This window comes from Taudactylus pleione, unplaced genomic scaffold (assembly GCF_031769625.1).
Source record: "Taudactylus pleione unplaced genomic scaffold, aTauple2 ptg000374l, whole genome shotgun sequence".
NCBI classification, from domain to species: Eukaryota; Metazoa; Chordata; class Amphibia; order Anura; family Myobatrachidae; genus Taudactylus; species Taudactylus pleione.
The window spans coordinates 4,391,598-4,400,573 of record NW_028284775.1 but is presented as its reverse complement, the minus strand read 5'-3'; positions in this window follow the sequence as shown (position 1 = coordinate 4,400,573).

Below are 8,976 nucleotides of genomic sequence, written 5' to 3'. Positions count from 1 at the left end.
ACGAAATCTGCAAGATATTATAATTACGGTTGACCCCATCATTACTGTAAATGTCATAACACAAATTATACTTTTAAATCTTAATTTACTTTTATTTTTGTTTTATTACATAAAGATTAAGCACTACAGACATCTTGAAAGCTGTTATTGGATGAAAAAGTTTCAGCGAATAAGACGGGACTAACCCTAGTAGGTACTTGCTCTATAGACTACTTAACTCAGTGTGGATTAAAATCACAATACAAGCTGATCTACAACTCCCAACTAACTGCAGGAAACTGCACCAATATCTATATGTACAAAGTATGAGGCTGAATTTCACATTACTTATCAGTTAAAACCCGAGTTAGTGAAGGGATATAAGAGGACTGAATACTTTTATCTATTGCTATTGGAGGATTACGGATTTCTCGGGGGGTGATAATTGAGGAATAAGACCTGTTAAGCATATGCACATTCCAAGAGATCTCTGGTAAAAATATAATAATTTACTTATGAATACAAGAGGTCACAGAGAAAGGAATCCAATTTGGAAAGTTATTCAGTTGGAGCTGTGTGTTATATATCATCAATATTGGAATAATTTTACAACTAATGAGGCCCACACATCAGCAATCAATTGGGGCAATTTTGAGTTCGCAGATTATTGTGTAAAAAAATCGCCAATGTATGGGGGTTCACCGATTTTAGATTCTGACCAAAGAGTGATCGGAATCGGTGAATCAGGTTATCTAACATATTGGATTTCTCCAACAAATTGGGGCTGTAGGATGCCAGCGTATGGTAATGATCAGCCATTTTGCAGGCCGTTTTGCCAACAGAACAATTTTCTTGACATGGTACAAGTAAAATGACGACACTTTGAGATGATGTATGGGCACTTTCATGATTTGCAGATCCCGTCATTGGATGAAAATGATCTGCAAATCACTGAAAAATATGTATGAGCCCATATTGGTGGATTGGATAATCGTTAAATTGGGGAAAAAAACGCACAATTGGTGAACAATTTTTTTGTGGTTTGTATGGGACCCATTAGCTGATCTTTGTCTTGGATCTCAGATGATTTGTATAACATTATTCATTTATGTTCTTTGCATAAACTGCAGTAGTGTTTTTAGATCTAATGGTAGTGTATAATGAATTTTAAACCATCTTCTCACACATGTTTATTATATATATTGTTTGTTGTGATTAATACATTTATTTCAACTTTGTATTAAATGGTGTTCAAGGTGATTTGAGTTTTTCATAGTACACAACCAAGTATACTAGCACTCCGTATCTTTACTTGTTGGCTATAACAGATTAATCTGGTTCCAGATGAGAAAGGGGCATTTAAGTAATAATTAGGACCCCAGGGAAATTAGAGCGGATTTATAAATGCCTCCTATATCTATTACATTTTAATCAATTGTGCATGGCATAGGTCCACACTAACAAAGGTGGCCACACATTTATAGATGTACAAAAGTAACATTTTAAGACTTAGGGCCTGATTCAGACCCACTCGCGAGTGGCTGTCCGCTCGCAAGTGGGTCGATGGTGTGCACTGAGCATGCGCACGACGGAGGGAGCTCCGTCGTGCGCATGCGTGAGACGCGACGAGCGAAGGACTTTCCTTTGCTCGTTGTGTCTGATCAAAGGGGGCGTGCTGTCGATGTTGATTGACAGCATGCCCCCTTTGGTGGGCGTGCCGGGGGCGTGCCTCCCAGACGGGGGCGTTCCCAAGGGAACGCCTACCGTCAGAAGCCGGCCCACTGACATCACTAGTGATGTCAGTGGGAGTGATTTTGGCTCTGATAGAGCCAAAATCACTCCAGGGCTTGTGGTCGAAAAACCCGACCACAGGCTTCTGGTCGCACTGGCGATGGTCGCGATGGTCAAGACCATCGCGACCATCCTGCACGCTCGTATGTGCTGTGGGTGGTGACCCACAGCTATACGAGCGTCCAGGAGGACGCTCCATTTTTATGGAGGACGGCCCTCATTCAGAGCGAGCGCTCTGCTCAGAGCGTCCGGCTCTGAATGAGGGCCTTAATTCATACAACACATTAACACTTTGCAGGGAAAAGAAAAAGCACATCCTCTCTTAGGCTCGAACAGAAATCCACGTTAAGTGTAGCCTGCAAATGTATTGTGGGCTGCCACAGGCTGTGATTGAATGATTCCGGCCAACCAATTAGTCCGCGGTTAATTACCGCTGCTAATGGAATCTAGTCCCAAGTGTGTTTCCTAAAGTGGAAAATTGAAATTCTCTGTAATATACTTCAGACCACAAGATGGCACCTTGACAAATTTGTACTACACATGTCAGATGAATGAAAAGTATGCATGTGATTTACAGTAACCACTGTTCAGACCACAGGCAATAAGATTCATCTATCCTCCCCATACCCTCAACCAGAATCAGAGAGACTGGAATGGTTTAAATGTAAGAAGCCAAGAGGATAGGGTCCCCCTGAGATCAAGCTCTATATCATTACTGGACTTATGCCTCTAAGGAGGGTAGGGTGGTGTCCCTTACGACATATTACAAAGCATTTGGCCCATGGGTTTCTTCTCCACCCTGGCTTTGGCAATTAACAAGACTGGCACACAAGGGATTTCTACATTGTTCTCCTAGTTATCCCAGTATAATGTACTAGAGTTCTCATCTAGCTCATTGTGCAATGCATAGAGTAGAAATCTTAATAAGCTTTTCAAAAAAGACATATTTGGGCGAATTTACACCCTAATTGGTATATTTACTAATGTGAGAGTTTTTAGAAGTGGAGATGTTGCCCATAGCAAGCAATCAGATTCTAGCTATTATCTTCCAGAAGATGCTAGTTAAATGTCAAGTAGAATCTGATTGGTTGCTATGGGCAACATCTCCAATTCTAAAAACTCTAATTTTAGTAAATATACCCTTAATTGTTCAAATTCCCATGCATTATACACTGAAGTGCTAAAAGTAATGGGATAGCGAAATGTAAAGGTAATGGTAGCTGGCGTCACCATACTATGATGTCTTAGAAATAACCAGACCGGCATCAGTTGTAATCTTATATCTCATGAGACAGTTTGAACACCGGATAGGCTGCTCATGGCAATGTGAATTATCAGAGTTCAAACAGGGCATGATAGTGGGTGCCCGAAAGATGGGAAATTCCAATTCTGAAGTTGTGTGGACATTTAACATTGCTTGATCTACAGTATTACATGTGTACCAGGAATACCTCATGGAAGACATTACCACCCACAGTGGACATGGCAGTGGCCGAACAAGGTGCTTAAAGATCGTTACCAGCGGCATCTGGCCAGAACTGTCCGTGGTAACAGCAAGCAACACTGGCTCAAATCATATCCACATTCAATGCAGGAGGTACCAGATACATATCCAGAAGGTCAGTGCAGCGTTTTTTAGCTTCCATAGGATATGGGTGCAGAAGACCCACCAGAGTGCTCATGTTAACACAACGACACAAGACACAGTGCCTTATTTGGGCTAGTGACACCACTAATTGGACCCTGGAGGAATAGCAACATATGGCGTGGTCCGATAAGTCACAGTTCCAGTTGTCTTGGGCTGATGGTAGAGTTTGGGTGTGGTGCAGACCCCATGAGGCCATGGACCCCAGTTGTCAACAAGGCACCATGCAGACTGGTGGTGCTTCCATAATGGTGTGGGTGTGTTCATTTAGCAAGGATTGATGACCATTTGTAGCCCTTCATGGACTTCATGTGCAACGATGGAACATTCCAGCAGTATAATGCACCGTGTCCTTGGTCCCAAGTTGTCCAGAATTGGTTTGAGGAGCATTCTGGAGAGTTCCTACGAATGGTGTGGCCACCACGCTCGCCCGACATGATCCCAAATGAGCATTTATGGGTCGTGGTGGAGAGGTCCATTCGCACCCAGGATCCTGCACATACAAATATCAGGGAGCTGTGAGATGCTATCCAGATGGAATGGTTCAACATCTCTCCAGAGGTCTTCCATCCACTTGTGGAATCGATGCCACATCGAGTTGCTGCACTTTGCTGAGCTAGAGGTGATCCTACACGTTACTAGGCATCTAACCCATGACTTTTAGCACTTCAGTGTATATTGCAGTGGTATTGTCCCATCAAACAGAGAGGAAACTAGTGCAAGGACAGTTTATTGTTAAGTTACATGAGTTATTTGCTGGTAATGTGAGCTAAATTTGCTTGTCACGTCTACCAGCTGCTTTATCATGTGGGTTAAACTGTTTGACTAATACTACTCCAGATCTAATACTCTTACATTGAATCCCTCTCACGGACCCAAAGCACTACACAGCCCCCCCATCTTTCACCCAAATATGGGTCATTGGGTCAACCACAGTACTTCAAAGATAGCTGTAGCACAACATCAGGACTTTTACTATCGTTTAACATAATATTATATCTTAATATAAGGGCACATATGTATATACCATATATATACTTTATGCTTTAAACACAAGATTCTGTAAAAGAGCGCTATATGACCTTGAATGTTAACCTTTGGTTATATAACTTCTCTTTTTCAGATTAACATACAGTAAGTCAGATTAAGGAACTATAGAATTACATAATATTGTCATTTTCCAAAATATTCATCTACAATAGTGCAATGTGAGTAATGCCAGTGACTGTTATAGGATCAATTTTAGTAACTTCTTCTAAATATGAATACCAGTATTTACTTCCTATTGTGTCTTAATTACCATTAAGAATTCTACTATTACAGGAAATTCAGAAATTACAAACAGATCATTTCCATATTTTAGATACTATGGATATAGAGTCACTTGAAAATAATTAGTTATTGACATTTATGTTAGAGAAACACACTCTCCCTTCTTAATTTACTGTCCAGCTGGATATGTTAACATTTGTTTTATAACAGAATTTTTTCAGGTACAGTATATTGGCTAATATTATATTCAGTGCATAGACATAAACAGTAGTCACTTAATTAACAATCTTATATGTTAGTTATTATGAGTCCTTGTAATTTTTAATAATCTCTTTGGTAGCTATCACTTTACTGTCAACCTCATTGCTGGTACAGGATTTTATCGGAGCCACTGCCGCAGCAAAGCTTCTTATTTATAAATTCCCCACTCATCACCGCATTGTATGGTGATAGGGAAGAATACTTTATGGCGCCCCACTGCCGCCAGTGATAAAGGTATCCTTAACTTCAATAGTGTCAGTGGTGCTCAACTTTTTATGGCTGAGGCAGTAGTCAGTAAAACATTGTTTTTGAGCAACTAGGGTATATAAAAACAAATCCTGGCTCACAGTTTTGGCCCTTGTTCTGTATATGAAAGGGCTCATTCACACGAATGTTTTCTGTCCATGTGTGGTTTATTGCACTCCCCTGATTTCTGAACATATTGATTCATTTTGGAAAAAAAGTGGTAATATTATTATATCACTGTGAAATTGTTAAGGACTTAATCTGTGCAGTGCGCAGAACAGAGACATTTGCATTATTTTCACTGGAGATTTACACATTTGTTACAAAGCGATACCTGAAATGGTTCTAGGTTCTTCTCAATCTTTGAGAAGAATTAGAGCAAAGTTAATAGGTGTATTGTATACAGCTAAAACAGACAATGCTACTTCTTTTGCTTTATGAATATATATGGCATATATAATGGGAAGACTGTCTATCCTTGCTCTAAAAATGTTGGCAGGAGCATGGCACATTAATAATCTCTATGTACTGTATCTATATTACCTACCTTCCAGGTGGATCACAGTTCTGGCTCATCTGCTCCTCTCTGTACCCCTGCTTCCCCATTTATCAGGCCAGCCGGTTCAATAGCCCTGTGCATTCCACCCCCCTCTCCCTCTGTATTAGTCAGCCCATTGTGTATCTCTGTCTGCTGTTTATATTGGTCTATCCTTTTCTCCCCCTCTATGTGTCTGCTTTTACCCCTCTTATATCAGTCTATCTCCCCCACCTTCTTCCACCATTAGCCTCCTCCACACACTTTTTCACTGTGTCACTCACCACATACTTTCCCTCTTGCCCTCCTTATTTGCCCAATACCCCTTTCTGTCACGTCTACCCTCTTCACCCCTTGCCTTCCTCTTCCTCATCTGCTGACATTACTGAAGTCCTGCCGACTGCGATTAGAAGTGACATGGACAAACCTAAGGATGGCTGGTAAGGGCAACAATCTTATTTTAATATTTTTTTCCCAAATAGAGTAGAAGCGTCTTTCCAAAAGTGATAGTTTTTCTCCATGCTAATGACTCAAGCATTATGGCAGTACTTGTACCACCACTTTAACTATTCTGTTAATAGATTAGAAATTAAAATAATAATCTTCTCCAATATATATATATATATATATATATATATATATATATATATATATATTTATATTCCTGTATATTAATGTATGGAATCTTTGAAATATTTATTTAATTTTTTTTAAATAAATGCTGTTTATTTAATTACTTTTTTTTCCACCTAAGTGGAAATGAAAGCACAAATCTGGCAAGCTTTGTGCCAGTCTCAGTGATAATTACATTTTTTAGTATAGTAAGAAACCTTAAAATATCAAACTTGCAATTACATAGTTTATTTATATTGTAGAATGATTCTAGATTCCATTTGGTTGGAATCCACTTCTCTAACCTGCTCTGGAAAAGCAACAGAGGTAAAGCAGACTTGGCGACACTACAAGCTGTAAGCATACATGCCTATCCTCCCAGAATTCGTGGGAGGCTCACGATTTTTCGGGTAACCCCCCATACCCCCAGAAGGGTAGGCACTTCTCCCGCATTCTGCCCACTTCTTAGTGAAGTGGGCAGAATGGGGAGAATTTCCACGGCGATCGCGGGTCCCCATGTAGGGAGTGGGGCCTAATGAGGTGATTCTTTATGAATTATGTAATTTAGCCATGCCCCTATTTAAATTTGTGCCAATCACAGTAATTTATTGTAAAGGGGGCGGGGCTTAATGATGCAACCCGACCAGCCCCGCCCCCATCGCAACCTATCTGCCTCTCGTCCCCGGGCATCTCCCGGGGAAAAGACAACAAAGGTAGGCAAGTATGGCTGTAAGGTAGGTGTCTTTCAATCAATGACACTTCACTTTTGTCAGTGAAGTATGGGGGAGGGGGCATTTGGGGGGGAGCCCCATAGCATGCTCTTGCTTTGGGCACCATGGCACCCCGCTATACCTCTGAGTCCCAATCAGTGGCAGCTCCAGAGGTGGGGCTGCAGCGCAGTCCAATATTCAAATAGGGGAGCCACACCAACTGCCATTTCAAACGCTGCCAAACATAGATGGCTGGGACTCACTGGCAGTTGGTGTGGCTCCCCTATTTGAATATTGGACTGCGCTGCAGCCCCACCTCTGGAGCCGCCACTGGTCCCAATACATATCACTAGTTTCAATATTGACCAGCTGCTCAGTAAAGTACAATTCCTTTTACTTTGTGGTAGAATGTGCTTTTAGTGTTTGTTTATTATAGATTATCCATCTAGACAATACTATGAGTTTTAAAACTATAGCATCTTTTTATAGGACAAAAAAGCTTTCAAATACCTTTAAGTCCTGTTGATAAATACTGTTTGAATACTCACCTAACTGGCCTGAGTTGTTGCATTTAAAAGGAGAACATTACTAAATGACATTTTGTTTTTGCAGGACTTCCTAAAGCCTCCTAACAGGAAAGAGTCAGCTATTAGGTTCTGCCTCATTCATCCTCTTTATTGACTGTATACCAAAAAGCATAGTGCCCTAATCTATATGGCAACATCTACTAAACTAAACAGAGCAATGCCAGAAGAGAAGACAGAAATTCACTAACATGCTGCCTACTTTGGTTATGAGCATTAGACTAACAATTGCATTGTGCCATGAATGCATTTTATCGATAATCATTTCTATTCATAGTCACATCACTGTGATGCAATTTGTGGTTTTTTTATTAGAACAATGCTTGGTATTGATAAAATAAAAATTGTCCTAACAGCGAAACATCTATATTCAAACATTGCACATTTAATTGCAAAGAGAGAGCCACAGTTTACTTACACGCTTACCAATCGCCTGCCCAATGTGCCGGGCTTGACAGCTCAACTGGGAGGGCATTTAAATCACTCGCACAGTTGAGCTGTGAATCACTGCCGGGTCCCTGCAACATATGTACGGGCGATCGGTGGGTCGCCCGTACACACCAGAGATAACCGATATATATTTCAGAAACATCGGCCATCTGCTGTGCTGCACATGTACAGCAGATCGAATATGTCTGTGAACGACATCATCATCACACACAGACATACCAGTTGTACACACCCGGCGATGCACTATAGATATATTGCCCGTTCAATGGAACGGACGATATAGCCATCAGTGTGTACCCAGCTTTATTCTTCTCTGTCATAAGGGTGTTGTGACTGCAGGCCTATATTATGGGAAAGAATATCAAAGGTTACAGCCTGAGGCAGAGATGTAACTCATGGAGAATATGGTATTTAACACATACAAGAAAGTTGTTAGTGCGACTTCACTCTCCTTTTTGACTCTCATTGCTCCCACATACCCATTTTTACAAAATGATGTTCAGTTGTAATAGTAAGTTTGTAGCAAATAATACAAAGATGTATAGTACAATTAAACAATCTTAAAAAGAGCTGTAACTAATACATACTGTTTCTTTCATCACTTACCCAATTGTCCTTAGTTGCCAGATCCGGAGTTACAAGGCACAAAGATAAGTTGTTGCGTTAGGAGAATGCTGCATAATGACAATTTCTTTTTTCTTTGCAATACTTCCTAAAACCCTTTAACAGGAAGGGGTCAGATTATTAGGTCCGCTCTCCCCCCTTCTGTGGATTTCCTCCACAAAGCATTGTACTTCTCTATGTGTTGAGACTCTTGATTTATATATAATCCTGAAGATAGCACCTTATATAAACTACACAAGCAGAACAAAAGTCATTAACTGCTCCACG